The following is a 22,431-nucleotide window of genomic DNA, read 5'->3' on the forward strand; positions in this document are numbered from 1 at the left end:
AAACGTTCCTCGATATCGCAGGTCACTGAGGTTACGGAGTCGCGCCCGTACCTCGCCTAGCTAGAAAACTCGGTCCATTGCCTATTTCAATTAAAATAATATTATTGTTATAAAGTCTAGTCCAGTCTAGCCTAGTCTAGTTAAGTATGGTCGTCAGATTATCATGCTTTGTCTGCCCTTAATTATGTTTAATAGTATCATGTTAGGATTATTATTGCTTTAGTATGTAGTACTCAGCTTTGCTGATTACGTGCTTTGTTTGTGTGTGTTGATCATGGCTATGCCTATTGATCCTGTGATGACCCATCTTTGGTGAGCAGTCTCTAAGGATCAATAAGCGTTGCCCATCTACAGGTTTGAAGATGATGCATCATTAGGATCGGGATTAGAGAGCTTGTAGTTATATTTTCTTTATTAAGTGATTTGGTTTGTTAACTTAAATTTGAAATTTGTCGTACTATTCGTATTTCCTTATTTCAGTTAATTGGTTTTGGACCTAATATGTAATAAGATTATTTATGAACCTAAAAGTTAGTTTTATGTTTTCCGCTGCAAAATTCTGAATAAGCCGTACGTTTTCACACGGGCGATAATACTTTGATAATTCCCCACAGTTATATTTAAAAAAGGGTTATTTTAGAAAATGGGAATTGTCGGGGTGTTACAAAGTGGTATTTTTGAGCTAAAGGTTTTACTGAGATTTCGTGTCTACCTTTTATATCTTAGGCGCCTAACCAACTAATTAGTTACTTAAAAGTAATTTCACACTAGTTTATAAATTTAAAGTTATTAGCTAGAAATGTTTGAATTTATTTTAATATTGACTCTTGAATCGTGCTTTGAAATACGTTTTTGTTTATGCGAATTAATGTATTTCGATTCTTTTGAAATTCAAATTAATATTTTCAAAAAAAAAAAAAGAAAAAAAAAATTAAATTTACTGCTGCTACAGTACCGTAAAAAAAAAAAAAATATTGTATTTATTTATTAATTATTTGTCGTTTAAATAATTATTCGTTTAAACAAATTAATTCTTATAAATCATTCTCGTTTTATTCTTTTATGCTTCAATGTTTGATATACTATGTTTATTTTGAGAGATGGGTAGCATAGGAAAGGGCATATAGAATAGAAACATTGTGTCTGCATTATGTCAACATGATTGTACTTTTGTGCCTGCTAACTGTCGTGTCTTTCCTATGCTTTGCCATTAATACATATTCTTACTCGTTGTGTATTGTGGGATCATACGGTAAGCGAGAGTACTAATTACTAACATAGAAACTATGTTTAATTGTTATAGATCACTAATCATGTCTGGCATACAAGGAAATAGAATAGGGAGCAATTCTAACCCTATTGTTCTAAGCGATGATGAAAATGAAATGGATTACGAGTCTGACATTAACAGTTACACCAGCCATGAACTTGTTCTGCGTCGAGCTTTAAGAGCAGGAGAACCTGATAGTGATGATGAAGCCCTTCGTGAATTTGATCGTGCTAGAGGGCAAACTAGGGTCGATATTTATCAAGCTTTTTTGAGACCTGAAAGCGATTCGGAGCCTGAGTTTGAGCATGAATTTGGGTATGAGTTCGAACAAGAATTTGAGTTTGAGTTCGAGCATGAATTGGAGGTTGAACCTGAGTTTGAGTTTGAGCCTGAACATGAACCTGAACCTGAGCCTGAGCCAGAGGAAGCTAATCATCAACTTCAAGGTCTACGAAGATCCTCTAGGCCAAGAAAAGAAGCTTATTATTTTGATATGGATGACGATGATGAACTTAAATATGAGTTATTCACCCTAGAAGGTTATAGCGAATCAAAAGACAAGTCTGATGATGTTTCCCTTTAGCTTTGCTTACATATTTAGTTGTGTGTGAGAAAAACGTTGGACAATCCGCCCAACCATAGTTTATGTTTATATCGTAGAACCTTTTTACTTTATTTTGAGAACAGGTGTGTGTTAATATTTAGGATTGTTATTGACATTCTTCTGAGGAATAAAAGTTAGATTATTGACTATCTAAAGGATCAAAGTTTTACGGGCACGCAAGGGGAATGTTTTCTTCTTTTATTCTAACTTATTATTCATGATGATTGAAGTTATTCCTTGTCTCTCAGTTGAATGTTTTGCATGATTGTTCATTTCGTGTGCATTTTGAATGTTAATGTGATATTGCATTGTTAGAGGATAATGTAAGTAAAGTTTTGAACCTGAATTAGAGCATATTAATTTCAGGTCGCGCTCTAGGATGGCCAATAATAGTGACCTAGCTGCTGCTATTCGCCTCTTGGCGGAAAAACTAACCCAGGAAAGAACTGAGCGTCCCGATTCTGCAGGGGACATGTTTGAAAGGCTTGCGAAAGTTAAGCCACCATACTTTAAGGGGCAGGCAGACCCTACCTTCCTTGAAAACTAGATCAGGGAATTTGAGAAACTATTTGGGGCGGTAAACTGTCCTGAGCATATGAAAGTAGGCCAAGCTGTCCTCTACCTGAAAGATGAGGCCGACCTTTGGTGGAGGGAAAATGGGACTAGACTAAGTGCTGCTGAGGGATTCAATTGGGATTCTTTTATTGTTGCTTTGAGGGGGAAGTTTTATCCTCCTTTTATGAGGAAGCAGAAAGCCCAGGAATTTATCAACCTTAGGATGGGGAATATGACCATTGCTGAATACTACAGTAAGTTTATAGCTTTGTCGAGGTTTGCACCTGAGGTGGTAGCTACTGAAGAACTAAAGGCTCAGAGGTTTGAGCAGGGGTTAACCGATGAGATCCAACTGGGATTAGGCGGGGAAACCTTTACGTCCTTAGACATTGTGTATAGAAGAGCTGTCCATATTTATGGCCATTATGAGTTTACAGTAATGCCTTTTGGGTTAACCAATGCACCCGCCATATTTATGGATCTGATGAATAGGATTTTCCATGAGTTCCTAGATAAGTTTGTGGTGGTATTCATTGATGATATTCTGATCTATTCGAGGAATGAAAAGGAACATGACGAACATTTGAGGGTTATCTTGGAGACGCTTAGGAAGAACCAGTTGTATGCAAAGTTCTCTAAGTGCGAGTTCCGTCTGGAAAAGGTAGCATTTTTGGGGCATTATGTGTCAAAGGAAGGAGTCTCTGTGGATCCTGCCAAGATTCAAGCTGTGAGTGAGTGGCCTACTCCGAAGAATGTGTCTGATATTCGGAGTTTCTTAGGTCTAGCTGGGTATTATAGGAGATTTGTGAGAGATTTCTCAAAGATAGCAAGACCCATGACCAACTTGATGAAGAAAGAATCAAAATTTGAGTGGAGCGAAAAATGTGAGGAAGCCTTCCAAATTCTCAAAGAGCGTTTAACCTCAACACCTGTTTTAACCTTGCCTGATGGGAATGAAGGGTTTGAGGTATATAGTGATGCGTCGAAGAATGGGTTGGGGTGTGTGTTACAGCAAAATGGGAAGGTGATTGCGTATGCGTCGCGTCAATTAAAACCATATGAGGCTAATTACCCTACCCACGATCTAGAGCTAGCTGCGATTGTTTTCGCTTTGAAAATTTGGAGACATTACCTCTATGGGGCAACATGTAAGATCTTCACAAACCACAAAAGCCTAAAATACATTTTCACCCAGAAAGATCTCAACATGAGACAAAGAAGATGGTTAGAGTTGATCAAGGACTATGATTTGAACATTCAGTACCATGAGGGGAAAGCAAATGTAGTTGCCGATGCATTGAGTAGGAAATCTAGCCATAGTATGAATGTCTTGGTAGTGCCTGAAGAGTTGTGTCGAGACATGCAGAAACTTAGCCTGGAAATAGTAAATCCTGGGGAAACCAAAGCAAAACTGAGTGCATTGTCATTGGGGTTGTCCATATTCGAGGATATTAGAGAAAGTCAAGCTGGGGATGAGTACTTAGGGAAGATCAAAGAAAAGATGGGTCAAGGGAAGGAAGTGGATTTCAAGATTCATGAGGATGGTAGTTTGAGGTTCAAAGGAAGATGGTGTGTACCACAGAAGTGTGAAGAACTCAAGAGACGTCTTATGGATGAGGGGCATAATACTCCATATTCTGTGCACCCTGGGGGTGACAAGTTGTACAAAGACCTGAACCAAATCTATTGGTGGCCTAATATGAAACGGGAAGTTGCCGAGTTTGTGTCTAGATGCCTAACCTGTCAGAAAGTCAAAATAGACCACAAAAGACCCATGGGGAAAGTTCAACCTTTAGAAGTGCCTGGATGGAAGTGGGATTCCATTTCTATGGATTTTGTTACTGCCTTGCCTAGATCAAAGAACGGAAATGATACCATTTGGGTTATTGTGGACCGTCTAACAAAATCAGCCGTGTTTATTCCGATTAAAGAGACATGGAAAAAGAAACAGCTCGCAAAGACTTACATTAAGCATGTAGTGAGGTTGCATGGGGTCCCAACCGATATTATCTCAGACCGTGATTCAAGATTCCTCTCGAAATTTTGCCAAAAGGTCCAGTTGAACCTTGGGACAACTTTGAAAATGAGCACTGCTTTCCACCCTGCAACCGATGGTCAGACTGAGAGAACTAACCAGACTATGGAAGATATGTTGAGGGCTTGTGCGATTGACTTTAAGGGTAGTTGGGAGGACCATCTAGACTTGATCGAATTTTCATACAACAATATTTACCATGCAAGCATTAAGATGGCACCTTTTGAGGCACTATATGGGAGAAAGTGTAGAAGTCCCACCTGCTGGAACGATTTCAGTGAAAATATAGTCTTGGGAACGGAATTCATTGAGGAGACTGTCAGGAATGTAAAAATGATTCAGGCTAGAATTCAAGCTGCCCAGGATAGGCAAAAGAGTTATGCTGATTTGAAAAGAAGAGATGATGATTTACAGTAGGTGATAAAGTGTTCTTGAAAGTATCACCAACCAAGGGTGTGATGAGATTTGGGAAGAAGGGCAAGCTAAGTGCCAAGTATGTAGGACCATATGAGATTCTGCAACGAATAGGAAAAGTAGCATACAAGTTAGCCTTGCCAATGGAGTTCGAAAAGATGCACGACGTGTTTCACATTTCCCAACTAAAGCGCTATATCCCTGATGAGCGTCACATCTTAGAGCCTGAGAGAATCCAGATTGATAGTAGCCTCACATACGAAGAAAGGCCTGTAAAAATCCTTGACAGAAAAGTGCGTAGTACACGCAATAAGGACGTCAGCATAGTGAAAGTTCTTTGGTCAAACCACGAGTACGAAGAGGCAACGTGGGAAGCCGAAGCTGAAATGAAGATCAAGTATCCAGAGTTATTTTCTGAGGTGAGTTACGGGGGCGTAACTCGTTTTCTTTAAGAGGGGTAGAATGCGATAGAAATTCGCGCTTTTTACCTAATTTTATGGTGTTTTTATGCATTTTTTATGCTTATTTTAGCAAATTATACATGTTGATGCAAGTAAATAGATTCTCCGCATAAGAAAATGTGTTCTTGAGTATTTCAAGTAACTCTTAGTTGGCAAAAGAATGCACAAGAGTGGTACAAAGTTCTTCTACGATTAGAATAAGTTGAAAAGTTTGGAAAAATATGTGAATTTTCGTGCCAAGTTTCGGGACGAAACTTCTTTTAATAGGGGTAGATTGTAATCCCCCGTAATTTTATACATTTTATTTATATATTTTAACGAATATTTAATATATTTAATATATATTTAAACATAAATTACGGATTTTAGAAACGAATATAATTGAAATATAATTATTTTATTTCATTTCGAACACTTTTAATGATTATGAAATCAAAATGTAATTTCGAGTTTTACTTTAAAACGAATACGAGTTGCATTACCATGTTCTATTGAAATTAGAAAACAAGTCCTAACCCATTGTGGATCCATCAACCTAAATCCTACTCCTAGCCCAATTGGGCAAAGCCCAAAAAAAAAAAAAAAAAAACCCTTCTTCTCTTCTCCTTCCTGATTCACGTAAAACAGAAAAAAAAAAAAAAAAAAAAGAAAAAAGAAAAGGGAGCCTTCTTCAACCTCTCGACCGCAGCTCCTTCAACCCCTCGACCTGCGCCGTCGTCCCAGCCACCGACCACCGGCGTTCTCCTCCTCCACCGTGCGGTATCTCTCCTCCTCCCCTTGTTCTTTCTTTCTTTGCTTTCGTTCCTTTCCTCCCCTCTGTTTTTCGTCCATGACCGTAGCCTTTTCGTGTGTTCGCAGCATCACCGCGGCCCAGCCACCGTCGCCGGTGAACCCTTGCCGTGAGCCACCGCCGTCCCGCCGTCCAGCTCTTCTCTCTCCTTAATTCTTGGTTATTTCTTAAACCCTAAGTAACTAATTATATTTAAATTAAAGTTTGTTAATTTAGATTATGTTCTTAAATTAAATTTGTAATTTTTATGGTAAATATGATTTTCAGATTTGATGTTGAGATTAAAAACGAATTAATTTTCAGTTTTGATTAATTAAAATTAAGATTAGGGCTTAATCATAATTTATTAACTTGAATTATGTTTTCTTGAATTAAAGTTATGGGTTTTGTGATTTAAATTATAAATTTGAGATTATATGGATTTTATAATAAAGTTATTAATTTTCAGATTATCAAGTTACATTGAAATATTGGTTTTTGATTGTTTAAAGTATGAAATTCAAGGTTTTTATAATTATTAATCATGATAGGTTGAGTATGGATTATTGAATTGATTGTTTTGAGATACTAGGAACGTAGGTTGACCTTGGGGAAGCTTTTAAATGAATTTATATTGCTGAAAATTTAAAAGTACGATGTTTGCAAAAGTTTTCAACGAATTTCAATCACTAGTTCAATAATTATGATGCTAGGAAAGCAAATGTTTAAGTTTTGAGATTGGGGAAAGCTCTAAATATGTTTAGGATACGTTTAGAATGCTTTATTATGGTTGCCAATGACTAGAAGTTGATTGGGATTACTTGTTGGTTGTTTTAGGCGGAGAATTCTCTTTAGGCGACTTTTGAAAGTGTTAAAGTGGCCTATCAGTTTGTTTACACAAGGTACGTACATACCTGTGTGCTTGGAATGTGTGCTAATTGTTGAAACCATGTTGAATTATTGATGAACTTGGTTATGTTAATGTTGTTGATGAACTTAGTCAGGTTGAAATTGCGTGTTTGATACTGTTGGATGAACATATTAAACCTTTATTGCATTTTGAGGATTATAACATGTTAGTATGGAAGATTGATGCAAACATGTTTGATTGGGAACACTAGATTATTTAGTATTTAATTCAGATCAGTTAATTGTTGTTCCCTTTTTAGCTTTTCACTACTTTATGAGGGCGGAGGACCTTATTTAGTAAGTTGAAACCTTATACCCATATTCAGGGGTTGATCAGTATTAAAGAAAAGATTGGAGTTAATTGGAATGAGTCTTGTTTGATGCCTTTGTGATCACTTACTCAATTCCAAGATAAAAACAGTTATAAATAAATGTGAGTTGCATGCCTTATGTGATTGTTGAGTCATAACAGGGTGTCAATTTGTAAATCATGTAAAGTGAAACTGAGTAGCAATAGCTTTAGACTGTGCACGTCTAAAGTGACGGACAAACAGGAGTTGGGGTTCATGGTGGTAGCCCATGGCCTTTCATTCGGACCGGATTGATCACCGCGTCCTATTCTCAGTCAAACGTTCCTCGATATCGCAGGTCACTGAGGTTACGGAGTCGCGCCCGTACCTCGCCTAGCTAGAAAACTCGGTCCATTGCCTATTTCAATTAAAATAATATTATTGTTATAAAGTCTAGTCCAGTCTAGCCTAGTCTAGTTAAGTATGGTCGTCAGATTATCATGCTTTGTCTGCCCTTAATTATGTTTAATAGTATCATGTTAGGATTATTATTGCTTTAGTATGTAGTACTCAGCTTTGCTGATTACGTGCTTTGTTTGTGTGTGTTGATCATGGCTATGCCTATTGATCCTGTGATGACCCATCATTGGTGAGCAGTCTCTAAGGATCAATAAGCGTTGCCCATCTACAGGTTTGAAGATGATGCATCATTGGGATCGGGATTAGAGAGCTTGTAGTTATATTTTCTTTATTAAGTGATTTGGTTTGTTAACTTAAATTTGAAATTTGTCGTACTATTCGTATTTCCTTATTTCAGTTAATTGGTTTTGGACCTAATATGTAATAAGATTATTTATGAACCTAAAAGTTAGTTTTATGTTTTCCGCTGCAAAATTCTGAATAAGCCGTACGTTTTCACACGGGCGATAATACTTTGATAATTCCCCACAGTTATATTTAAAAAAGGGTTATTTTAGAAAATGGGAATTGTCGGGGTGTTACACAATAACACATCTAAGAACCTTTGGATGTAAATGTTTCGTCCACAACAATGGAAAGGATCAACTGGGAAAATTTGACGCACGAAGCGATGAAGCCATATTCCTAGGATATGCCACAAATAGCAAAGCATATCGAGTATTCAACAAAAGGACCATGTGTATGGAAGAAAGCATTCATATTATATTTGATGAAACTGACTCCCAAAACTTTGCTACAGGTACAGCCACTGATGGAAACTTTGAACTAGGACTTACAAGAGAAACAGAAGACGAAGAAATAAGAAAAACTGCTCAAATAGAAGAACAAATTCAGAATGACGAAACACCTGAAGAAGGCACAACTGAAGGCACAAGCTGATGATCATACAGAGCCTAATGAACAAGAGGAGCAGCGTACTGAAGAAGTCACAACTCCATTCCAACCAAGACCTTGGAAACATCAAAGTTCACATCCACTTAACCAAATAATCAGTGATCTAGGACGAGGAACAACAACAAGATCACAACTTAAAAACTTTTGTGCTTTCTATGCTTATTTATCCATGATTGAACCTAAAAATTATAAAGAGGCACTAACTGACTCTGATTGGATCATTGCCATGCAGGAGGAACTCAATAAATTCGAAAGGAATAAAGTATGGCACCTTGAGCCCACACCTCTGAACAATCGAGTAATAGGATTAAAGTGGGTATTCCGAAACAAACAAGACGAACATGCAACTATAACCAGGAACAAAGCCAGATTGGTTGTCAAAGGGTACAATCAACAAGAAGGGATAGACTTCGAAGAAACTTTTGCCCCAGTAGCTAGAATGGAAGCAATACGCATACTCATAGCATTTGCCTCATACATGGGTTTCAAACTCTATCAAATGGATGTAAAATGTGCGTTCCTAAACGGATATCTTAAAGAAGAAGTTTATGTGGAACAACCACCTGGATTTGAAGATCCAGAATATCCCTCACATGTGTATAAGCTAGACAAGGCATTGTATGGACTAAAACAAGCCCCAAGAGCCTGGTATGAACGTCTCTCTCATTTTCTCTTAGACAATAAATTCAATCGAGGTAAGGTTGACAGAACCCTGTTTCTTAAATCAAGAGACACAGACATACTAATTGTACAAATATATGTTGATGATATTATATTTGGTGCTACTAATGAGGATCTTTGCAAAGAATTTTCGGACTTGATGCAGCAAGAATTTCAAATGAGCATGATGGGAGAACTAAACTTCTTCCTAGGTCTTCAAATTAAGCAAACGGAACAAGGAATCATGATTCACCAACAGAAATATATCAAGGATCTCATAAAGAAGTATGGAATGGAGTCAGCAAAAAGCAATCATACACCCATGGGAACAACCACAAGGCTAGATGAGGATCAAGAAGGTAAAAGCGTAGATCAAACAAGGTACAGAGGTATGATTGGTTCACTACTTTATCTTACAGCAAGCAGGCCAGATATTGCCTTCAGTGTAGGTGTTTGTGCTCGTTTTCAATCTAACCCTAAAGAATCTCATCTTACAGCAGTCAAAAGGATTCTAAGATACTTAAAGGGCACTGACGATTTATGTTTATGGTATCCTAACTATGATCATTTTGACCTCAAAGGGTACACAGATGCTGATTATGCAGGTGATCTAGTTAACAGGAAAAGCACATCAGGAATGGTCCAGTTCCTTGGAGCATGTGCAGTCTCATGGGCATCTAAGAAACAGAACACGGTTGCTCTATCTACAACAGAAGCCGAATATGTTGCAACTGCATCATGTTGTTCCCAAATGTTATGGATCAAGCAACAACTAAGGGACTTTGGCATGAAACTAAAGTGTGTTCCCATATTATGTGACAACACAAGTGCCATCTGCATATCCAAAGATCCAGTCCATCATTCAAGAGTGAAACACATACACATTAGACATCATTTTCTCAAAGATTATGTTGAAAAGGAATTGGTAAAACTCGAATTCTGTCCTACTGAGGATCAGGTAGCTGATATCTTGACAAAACCCTTGAATAGGGACAGGCACGACAAACTAAGGTTAGAACTTGGCATGATTAAAATTAAGTGATACTCGAGCCAATTTCTTTTCTCTAAACTCAATTGGATGTTTTTTATGTTTTCAAAAAAAAAAAAAAAAAAAAATTATTCTCTTTACTATTTTAATTTCTTATTTTTGAATGGACTATCAAATACAATCTTGTTGCAAAACCCAGCTGTGTATTACCATAGTCACGTCTGTGCATCACCAAGGTAATTTGCACTATTTACTAGACTTGTACTTATTTTGCATTTGTGTGGTAAAATCAAAAATGAATGGAAAGCATCTCTGATTCAATGAATCATATGAACTGTTAGGTTATGATACATATGACAATTCATAAATCATGCGGAAAAACCATAAAGCCAGGAAAGCATATTATTTACACATAATCATTTAGCATAGTTTAGATGCATACACTTTGTTGCGTGCCTTCCCTAGCTGCGCCTGAACCGAACAAGAACAAGTCTTTAGGACTCCAAGTGTCGTCCCTCCGTAGATAGTCCACAGCACGTCCGGATCCGCCTTAAGCTTGACCAACTAGGATCGCCCTTAAGGTACTTAGAATTTTCGGCACATATAGGCAATTGTATGACTGAATTTTTGCTCTCAAAAATCACTTTGAATACTTGAATACTCGATATAAATTGTGAGCATTGATCACCTATTTATAGGGCATGGGTATCGGATATTAGAATCCTACTAGGAAACGATTTAGTGAATCTGAATTAATCTAAAATTCAATCACTTAATTTATCTAGTAGACTTAGGAAATCAAGCTTATAAAAATCCTAACCGATCAAGGTTTCGTACGCAAGCACAAACACACACGCAGGCGCAGCAGCCCACGAGGGGCGCCATGCGCGCGCGCTGAGCCTAGGCCCAGCAAGTGCTCGCAGCCCACGAGGGGCGCGCGCCTGCTGGCCTTGCTCTCGCGTTTGGGCTTTGCTTGCTTTGGTCGCGCGCGGGCTTTGCTAGGCGTTGGGCCTAGCTTCGTGCTAGGCCTTGCGTCTAGCAAGCTCGTCCGATGTTTATTCGTACGATACGCTTCCGATTAAATTCCCGGTTCCAAAATTCATTTCCGATACGAACAATATTTAATATTTCCGATTCCGGAATCAATTTCCGTTTCGAACAAATATTTAATATTTTCGTTTCCGGAATTATTTTCCGATTCCGATAATATTTCCGATTCTGACAATATTTCCGTTTCCGGCAATATTTCCGATTCCGGCAATATTTCCATTTCCGATAATATTTTCCGATACGTACCATGTTTCCGTTTCCGGCAACATCTACGACTTGGATAATATTTATATTTCCGATACGATCCATATTTCCGTTTCCGGCAATATCATCGTTTCCGGAGTATTCATTTCTTGCCTGTGACGATCTCAGCTCCCACTGAAACCAAGATCCGTCGATTCCGAATATCCATAGATGGAGTATTTAATGTCATTAAATACTTGATCCGTTTACGTACTATTTGTGTGACCCTACGGGTTCAGTCAAGAGTAAGCTGTGGATTAATATAATTAATTCCACTTGAACTGAAGCGGCCTCTAGTCAGGCATTCAGCTCACTTGATCTCACTGAATTATTAACTTGTTAATTAATACTGAACCGCATTTATTAGACTTAACATTGAATGCATACTTGGACCAAGGGCATTATTTCCTTCAGTCTCCCACTTGTCCTTAGGGACAAGTGTGCATTTCCTAATTCCTTTGTCGCTCGATGCTTGCTCTTGAACATAAGGTAAGAGTTGTCATCCTTATTATGTCCAGAGGTGTTCCTCGGTTTCAGAGTTCAACTGATCAAATAAACAGATAATCATAGCCTATGATTCATCCGAGCACGGCCATGCATTTCACGGTTTCTAGCTCTCCGAGTGGCCTTGTACAACTTTTAAGCATCTCATCCCGATTTATGGGAGGACAATCCCAATCTTGCGATCTTGAGATTAGACTTCGTTTGATAGGTGATTACCTGAGCGTTGCCTTTATAGCCTCCTTTTACGGTGCGACGGTTGGTCAACGTCAAAGCAACCAGTTCTCAAACAAGTAATCTCAAATCACTCAGGTATTGAGGATTTAGTGTCTAATAATTTTAATGAAATTTACTTATGACAGATTTTCATCTCTTACAGTAAAGTTTCATAGGTCTTGTCCGATACTAGTCTTCCCAAAGTAAGTATCTATGCAAATGATTATGACATTGCCATGTCCACATAGTTCAAGAAACAGAACTACTAGTCATCTTGCATTCTAGTCGTCTAACGTTTTCTATGCGTCCAATTTTATAGAAAACTCCGACTAGGGACCATTTTCAACCTTTGACATTCAAGTTCACTTGATAGACATTTCTTAGTCACAAGACTGGTCCTGACAGTCTATCTTGAATACATCGTCAAATTGAAGGGACTCATCATTTAATAAACCACAAATTAAATGGAAAAAATGAATTCTTTTCATTTATTGTGAATGATTAACCAATAATGTTTTACAAAGATTTAAACTCTAAAACTTTAAAACATTAAACAGGGATATCAAAGCCATTCTCCAATATGCTTGATTCCCATAGCTGCAGTGTGCGAGTTGTGCTTCGCCTGCGGCAGAGGTTTAGTCAATGGATCTGATATGTTGTCATCAGTTCCAATCTTGTTTATCTCGACTTCTTTTCTTTCAACGAACTCTCGTAGAAGGTGAAATCTACGAAGTACATGCTTAACTCTCTGGTGGTGTCTAGGCTCCTTTGCCTGTGCAATAGCTCCGTTATTATCACAATACAGGGCTATTGGTCCTTTAATGGAGGGGACTACACCAAGTTCACCTATGAACTTCCTTAGCCATATAGCTTCCTTTGCTGCTTCATGTGCAGCAATGTACTCCGCTTCAGTTGTAGAATCCGCAATGGTGCTTTGCTTAGCACTTTTCCAGCTTACTGCACCCCCGTTGAGGCAGAAGACAAACCCAGACTGTGATCTAAAATCATCTTTGTCGGTTTGGAAACTTGCGTCCGTATAGCCTTTAACAATTAATTCATCATCTCCACCATAGACCAGGAAGTCATCTTTGTGCCTTTTCAGGTACTTCAGAATATTCTTGGCAGCAGTCCAATGCGCCTCTCCTGGGTCTGACTGGTATCTGCTCGTAGCACTGAGTGCGTACGCAACATCCGGGCGTGTACATATCATAGCATACATTATTGAACCAATCAATGATGCATATGGAATCCCATTCATTCGTCTACGCTCATCAAGTGTTTTTGGGCACTGAGTCTTGCTTAGAGTTATTCCATGAGACATGGGTAGGTAGCCTCGCTTGGAGTCCGCCATCTTGAACCTATCAAGCACCTTATTGATATAAGTGCTTTGACTAAGTCCAATCATCTTTTTAGATCTATCTCTGTAAATCTTGATGCCCAATATGTACTGTGCTTCTCCTAGATCTTTCATCGAAAAACATTTCCCAAGCCAAATCTTGACAGAGTTCAACATAGGAATGTCATTTCCGATAAGTAATATGTCGTCGACATATAATACTAGGAAAGCAATTTTTGCTCCCACTGACCTTCTTGTATACACAAGATTCGTCTGCGTTCTTGATGAAACCAAAGTCACTTACTGCTTCATCAAAACGTATATTCCAGCTCCTGGATGCCTGCTTCAATCCGTAGAATGACTTCTTTAGCTTGCATACCTTTTTAGCATTCTTTGGATCCTCAAAACCTTCAGGCTGTGTCATAAACACAGTTTCTGTTAAAACGTCGTTTAAGAAAGCAGTTTTGACATCCATCTGCCATATTTCGTAATCGTAATATGCAGCGATTGCTAACATTATCATAATAGACTTTAGCATTGCAACTGGTGAAAAGGTTTCATCGTAATCCACACCGTGGACTTGCCTGTAACCTTTTGCAACCAATCTAGCTTTGAAAACTTCAAGTTTCCCATCCTTGTCTTTTTTCAGTTTGAAAACCCATTTGCTTCCAATGGCTTGGTAGCCATCTGGCAAATCGACCAAATCCCATACTTGGTTTTCAGACATGGAGTCTAATTCAGATTGCATGGCTTCTTGTCATTGCTTGGAGCTAGGGCTCGTCATAGCTTGTTTGTAAGTCGCAGGTTCATCACTTTCAAGTAATAGAACGTCATAGCTCTCGTTCGTCAAAATACCTAAGTACCTTTCCGGTTGAGATCTATATCTTTGCGACCTACGCGGGGTAACATTTCTAGATTGACCATGATTCTCACCAGATTCTTCTAAAGATCTCTGAGTTTCATCCTGAATGTCATCTTGAGCATTTTCTAGAGTTTGTTGTTCGACTCGAATTTCTTCGAGGTCTACTTTTCTCCCACTTGTCATTTTGGAAATGTGATCTTTCTCCAAAAAGACACCATCTCGAGCAACAAACACCTTGTTCTCAGATGTATTGTAGAAGTAATACCCCTTTGTTTCCTTTGGATAGCCCACAAGGATACATTTGTCAGATTTTGGATGAAGTTTGTCTGAAATTAATCGTTTGACGTATACTTCACATCCCCAAATCTTAAGAAAAGACACATTTGGAGGCTTTCCAAACCATAATTCATATGGAGTCTTTTCGACAGCTTTAGACGGAGTTCTATTTATAGTGAGTGCAGCTGTATTTAGTGCATGTCCCCAAAATTCTAATGGAAGTTTGGCCTGACCCATCATTGACCTGACCATGTCTAGCAAGGTTCTGTTCCTCCGTTCCGACAGGAGTCAATTCTGATAGAATTCCACATTCTTTCAGATGGTCATCAAATTCATAGCTCAGATATTCACCGCCTCTATCAGACCGCAGTGCCTTAATCTTCTTGCCAAATTGATTCTCTACTTCACTCTGAAATTCCTTGAATTTGTCAAAGGATTCAGACTTATGCTTCATTAGGTAGACATAACCATATCTACTGAAGTCATCAGTGAAAGTGATAAAGTAGCTGAAACCACCTCTAGCATTTGTACTCATTGGTCCACATACATCTGTATGGATTAAACCCAATAGTTCATTTGCTCTTTCTCTAACTTTAGAGAAAGGTTGCTTTGTCATTTTGCCAAATAAACATGATTCGCATTTACCATAATCCTCTAAGTCAAATGGTTCTATAATTCCTTCCTTTTGAAGTCTTTCTAAGCGTTTCAAGTTTATATGGCCTAATCGACAATGCCACAGATAGGTGAGATCTGAATCATCCTTTTTGGCCTTTTTGGTATTTATGTTATATACTTGTTTGTCGTGATCTAATAAATAAAGTCCATTGACTAATCTAGTAGATCCATAAAACATCTCTTTAAAATAAAACGAACAACTATTGTCTTTTATTAAAAAGGAAAATCCCTTAGCATCTAAGCAAGAAACTGAAATGATGTTTTTAGTGAGACTTGGAACATGGAAACATTCTTCCAGTTCCAAAACTAGCCCGGAGGGCAACGAAAAATAATAAGTTCCTACAGCTAATGCAGCAATCCGTGCTCCATTTCCCACTCGTAGGTCGACTTCACCCTTGCTTAACTTTCTACTTCTTCTTAGTCCCTGTGGATTGGAACATAAGTGTGAGCCACAACCTGTATCTAATACCCAAGAAGTTGAATTAGCAAGTATACAGTCTATAACGAAAATACCTGAAGATGGAACGACTGTTCCGTTCTTCTGATCTTCCTTTAGCTTCACGCAATCTCTCTTCCAATGCCCTTTCTTCTTGCAGTAGAAGCATTCGGATTCAGAAGTGGGTTGACTGACCTTCCTCTTTACAGATTTGGCGCCAGTTTGCTTAGTTGGGCTGGCCTTGTTGCCACCTTTCTTAGCATTCCTCTTCTTTCCAGATTTCTTGAACTTGCCCCCACGCACCTTAAGCACATCCTGCTTATCACTTTTGAGCGTCTTTTCAGCGGTCTTCAGCATACCGTGAAGCTCAGTGAGCGTTTTGTCCAGACTATTCATACTGTAGTTCAGTTTGAACTGATCATACCCGCTATGAAGAGAATGGAGGATGGTGTCTATAGCCATTTTCTGAGAAAATTGCTGATCCAGCCGACTCATATTCTCAATGAGTCCAATCATTTTGAGAACATGTGGACTTACGGGCTCGCCTTTCTTAAGCTTGGTCTCAAGAATTTGCCTATGAGTCTCGAATCTTTCGACTCGAGCCAGATCTTGGAACATGTTCTTCAACTCACTGATGATTGTGAAAGCATCTGAGTTGATGAACGTTTTCTGCAGATCTGCACTCATGGTGGCGAGCATTAGACATTTCACATCCTTGTTGGCATCAATCCAACGATTGAGGGCTGCCTGAGTGACCCCGTCGCCTGCGGCTTCGGGCATCGCCTCTTCTAGGACATACTCCTTTTCTTCCTGCATAAGAACTATTTGCAAGTTCCTTTGCCAGTCAAGGAAGTTTTTCCCGTTCAACTTCTCCTTTTCGAGAATTGATCGAATGTTGAATGAATTGTTGTTTGCCATATTTAAAACTACAATTGAAAAGAATAAACAAATAAATAACCATTCACAGTTTCTCTTAATGAACTTAAATTCTAGCATACATGCATAATTCAATGTTCATTAAGCATTTTATTCAAGTTATGTGTTCCGGCAGGTGTGAATAAAATGATTCCAAGATCCTAAAATCATTGAAGAACTAAGCATAGTTTGTCGACTTAATCCTAAAACATCTTAGGTAAGCAAAAGCCTTTTGCTAATAGTCTCGAAACTATTCTTGGTTGATAGGTACGTCTAAGAACTTATTAGGTAAGCCTATCGATTTTGCCACGACATAAAAGGACTCCTTACTTATATCGTTGAGTTTCACCAAAACTAACTTGTACTCACAATTATTTGTGTACCTTGCCCCTTTAGGACCAATAAGTAACACCTCGCTGAGCGAAAACTATTACTAGATTGATGTAAAGGATATCCAAGCAAGTGTATATTTTGGCATGGCACCTTTTAACTCAATTTTTAAGTTTGGAACTTAAGGCTCTTACTATGTTGGTTAGATTTTAAGTGAACTAAAATCCTTAATCATGCAACATAATCAAGCTTTTGATCTCATGCATTTTAAGACATATTTAAAAGCAATAAATAACTTAAAACATGCATAAGATAAATGTGATCTAGTATGGCCCGACTTCATCTTGAAGCTTTAACTTCAAAGTCTGTCTTGAAAATCTCCGTGGGAGGCACCATTTTCTTCAAATAGAATAAGCTATAATTAAAACTAATTACAACTATTTGATGGTACGCAGACCAGATTTGAATTGAAAAACAACTTTGGTACTTTAGACCAATTACATTCAAATTAATGGTACGCAGACCATATTTTCTATCCTATTTGGGCCATACTAGTCACTTCATAACCTGCAAAACAGTACATATACAATATATACCATTCACCCATTCATTATCATGAATGGCCCACATAGCTGGTTAGTAAAACACATTATGCATCACATAAACATTTGCAGCAATTAATCAAGGGCACCAATAATCTACAAATTATTCAGTCCTTATTAATTCTAATCAAGTTGTTTTAACCTTAAGGATTTGTAGACCTAATCAAGAGTTTATGACTAAAAGGGGCTCCCACTTAAACCAATAAATTCATATGCTTTACTAATTTTAAACATAAAAATGTATTTCTAGTCTAACCGGAAACATACAAATTTAATTAAAATTTAAAGCTCATATAAATTTATAATTGAATCCAAAAGTTTAATTTATTTTCAGTCGTATTTAAATTAATTCATGATTTTAATTTTAGTAAAATAATTAGAATAAATAAAATTTATTATAATTACAATATTCAAAATTAAAATCCAAGAAAATAATTTAAATTATCAATTTTAAAATTAATTAAAATTACGTAAACTGAAAATTTCGAATTAAAAATTTCAAAACGATCTAATCGCAACGCAACAATCCCACGCATCGCACGCCCATGGGCCACACGCACACAGCCATCGCTGGCCATGTGCGCGCAGCCCATGCGCTGCGTCGCATCGCTGCTGCTCACCATCGCAAGGCATCACGCGAGCTGGTGCTCGCTGCGCGCGCCAGCGCTCGACGCACGAGCATGCTGCCGCAGCCCATCGCTGGGCGCAGCGCTCGTCGCACGTCGCAACAAGCAAGCTGCTTGCCATCGCTGGCCGCAGCGCTCGTCGCACGTCGCAACAAGCACGTTGCACGCCATCGCTGGGCGCAGCGCTTGTCGCACGCACAATAGCGCTCGCTGCGCGCGAGCGATCGATGCTGGGGCGTAGCACTCGTGGCACGCGAGCTTGCGCTCGCTGCGCGCGAGGCTCCGCACGCTTGCGCGAGGCAGTGCGCGCTGTGGCGCAGCTCGCTTGCTGCCCACACGCGACTGCTCGTGCCTTGCTCTCGCCCATTCGCCCATCGCACACAGCCCACGACACAAGGCAGGGCTGCTGCCTTGTGCTCGTGCACCATGGCCTTGCTCATTGCATTCGTACCGCATGGGCGACGAGCTCCCTTGCTCGTCGTCACATGCCCGCACTATACAACACCCCTTAAGGGTAACACGTAGCGTCCATTGCTTTGTGCGTGCAAGTTATATGAGCGAATCGCGTAAAAAATTTAAAATTTATATTCAAAATTAATGACAAATTAATAAATAATATTAATTTCATAATTTTAGGGCGAAAAAATCGAAAATTTATTATTCAATTGATTTCCGATTAACATGGATTCAAGTCTAGGTCATAAAAATTTAAAATTTAACATAAATTTACAATTTTTATGGTGGTTTTTAATCATAGGTATCTAATTAAATTATAACTAATTATGAAAATCAAATTAATTCTAAATTATTCCAATTTTCAACAAATTAATCATAATTACAAATTAGATTGCATAACTAACAAGGCTAGGCATTCAAACTTGTTAAACATATACAGTAGGTAAATCAAAAATTCAAGATTTATCAACAAGAATCGCAAATATTTAATTTAACATCTTAAATTTACGAAATTTTGCATTCGAAAAACTAAAACCTCCGAAAAATCATAGTTAGGCTTCGAATTTGAGAATTCTGGGTTCGGCCGAAAATTACTATTTTTGTCAAAATTTTAGAATGCCTTTTACATGCGGAATTGACACAAAAATCACTCGATTTGGATGAGTAACGAAGAAACTGCCGAAAAACTGCGTACGTATAATTAAATAAACGCAATTTGCAATTAATTAACAATTACGAAAATTAATCACCCCTTTTAATTCTTGCAAATTTGTAATATTTAACCATGTTCATGCAATTTAGATTATGAAAATAATAAGAGGCTCGTGATACCACTGTTAGGTTATGATACATATGACAATTCATAAATCATGCGGAAAAACCATAAAGCCAGGAAAGCATATTATTTACACATAATCATTTAGCATAGTTTAGATGCATACACTTTGTTGCGTGCCTTCCCTAGCTGCGCCCGAACCGAACAAGAACAAGTCTTTAGGACTCCAAGTGTCGTCCCTCCGTAGATAGTCCACAACACATCCGGATCCGCCTTAAGCTTGACCAACTAGGATCGCCCTTAAGGTACTTAGAATTTTCGGCACATATAGGCAATTGTATGACTGAATTTTTGCTCTCAAAAATCACTTTGAATACTTGAATACTCGATATAAATTGTGAGCATTGATCACCTATTTATAGGGCATGGGTATCGGATATTAGAATCCTACTAGGAAACGATTTAGTGAATCTGAATTAATCTAAAATTCAATCACTTAATTTATCTAGTAGACTTAGGAAATCAATCTTATACGAATCCTAACCGATCAAGGTTTCGTACGCAAGCACAAACACACACGCAGGCGCAGCAGCCCACGAGGGGCGCCATGCGCGCGCGCGCGCTGAGCCCAGGCCCAGCAAGTGCTCGCAGCCCACGAGGGGCGCGCGCCTGCTGGCCTTGCTCTCGCGTTTGGGCTTTGCTTGCTTTGGTCGCGCGCGGGCTTTGCTAGGCGTTGGGCCTAGCTTCGTGCTAGGCCTTGCGTCTAGCAAGCTCGTCCAATGTTTATTCGTACGATACACTTCCGATTAAATTCCCGGTTCCGGAATTCATTTCCGATACGAACAATATTTAATATTTCCGATTCCGGAATCAATTTCCGTTTCGAACAAATATTTAATATTTCCGTTTCCGGAATTATTTTCCGATTCCGATAATATTTCCGATTCTGACAATATTTCCGTTTCCGGCAATATTTCCGATTCCGGCAATATTTCCATTTCCGGTAATATTTTCCGATTCGTACCATGTTTCCGTTTCCGGCAACATCTACGACTTGGATAATATTTATATTTCCGATACGATCCATATTTTCGTTTCCGGCAATATCATCGTTTCCGGAGTATTCATTTCTTGCCTGTGACGATCTCAGCTCCCACTGAAACCAAGATCCGTCGATTCCGAATATCCATAGATGGAGTATTTAATGCCATTAAATACTTGATCCGTTTACGTACTATTTGTGTGACCCTACGGGTTCGGTCAAGAGTAAGCTGTGGATTAATATAATTAATTCCACTTGAACTGAAGCGGCCTCTAGTCAGGCATTCAGCTCACTTGATTTCACTGAATTATTAACTTGTTAATTAATACTGAACCGCATTTATTAGACTTAACATTGAATGCATACTTGGACCAAGGGCATTATTTCCTTCACTTATTAGATGGATACTACTGCTACAGGAGTTCGATCTAGAGATTCGCGACAAGAAAGGGGCTGAGAATGTGGTTGCAGACCACTTGTCTAGATTGAGGTACGATGATGGCACAGTGTCTACACCGATCGATGATTCATTTCCGGATGATCACTTGCTTGCACTTGCCATTCAGTCACCATGGTTCGCAGATTATGCAAACTACATTGTAGGGGGTATTCTTCCGGCCGATCATACATATCACCAGAAGAAGAAGTTCCTACATGATTTTCGGTTCTACTTTTGGGATGACCCTTATTTGTTTCGTGAGACTGCTGAAGGTTTGTACAAGTGATGTGTTCCGGAATGGGAAGTCCAGGGTATTATCAGTAGGTGTCACTCTTCACCTTATGGTGGTCACCATGGACCATCAAAGACCGATGCTAAGTTGTCACAGTGCGGTTTCTACTGGCCTACTATGTTCAAAGATGCACAGGCTTTCATTCTGGCTTGTGATGCGTGCCAGAGGGCCGACACTATTTCGAGGAGATATGAGATGCCACAGAACGGGATTCTTGAGGTCGAGGTTTTTGATGTGTGGGGAATTGACTACATGGGACCATTCCCATCGTCCAAGGGTAATTTGTATATCCTTGTTGCTGTAGATTATGTGTCCAAGTGGCTGGAAGCCGTTTCCTCACCTACTAATGATGCTAAGACAGTCATTTCTCTGTTCAAGAAAGTCATCTTCCCTAGATATGGAGTTTCGCGGGCTTTGATCAGTGATGGAGAGTCACACTTCCATGAGAAGCATCTGGATGCGCTCTTGCGCAAGTATGGGGTCTATCATCGCACAGGACTGGCCTACCACCCTCAGACGAGTGGGAAAGTTGAGGTCTCCAATCGGGAGATCAAATCTATCCTTGAGAAAGTGGTGGCAAAGTCTAGGAAAGATTGGAGCGATAAGCTGGATGATACTCTGTGGGCGTATAGAACTGCCTTTAAGACACCTATTGGTACCTCCTCGTATCGGTTGGTGTATGGCAAGGCGTGCCATTTACCAGTAGAAATGGAGTATAAAGCTTATTGGGCAATCAAGCAGCTCAACATGGATGCTAAGTTAGCCGGTGAGAAGCGGCTACTTCAATTGAGTGAGCTAGATGAGTTTCGATTACAAGCTTATGATAGTGCCCGAATCTACAAAGAGAAGACTAAGCGGTGGCATGACAGTTGCATTTTGCATAAAGAGTTCGCGGTGGGCGACAAGGTCTTATTATTCAATTTCAGACTTAAGTTGTTTCCTGGAAAACTCAAGTCTAGATGGTCTGGGCCATTCACCGTGACTATGGTCAGCAAGTTTGGGTCAGTCGAGGTAAAGAACACCAGTGGTG

At 39.0% G+C, this 22,431-nt stretch overlaps 1 long non-coding RNA gene across 1 annotated transcript; it reads left to right on the forward strand.

Moving 5' to 3' along the window:
- Positions 1-6,945: 6,945 nt before the first annotated feature.
- On the forward strand, positions 6,946-8,191 carry LOC130464353 (uncharacterized). Its single transcript, XR_008924735.1, has 2 exons — positions 6,946-7,010; positions 7,965-8,191. It is a non-coding gene; the product is annotated as an uncharacterized lncRNA (long non-coding RNA).
- Positions 8,192-22,431: the final 14,240 nt, after the last annotated feature.

Source organism: Spinacia oleracea, chromosome 6 (assembly GCF_020520425.1).
Source record: "Spinacia oleracea cultivar Varoflay chromosome 6, BTI_SOV_V1, whole genome shotgun sequence".
Taxonomy (NCBI): domain Eukaryota; kingdom Viridiplantae; phylum Streptophyta; class Magnoliopsida; order Caryophyllales; family Amaranthaceae; genus Spinacia; species Spinacia oleracea.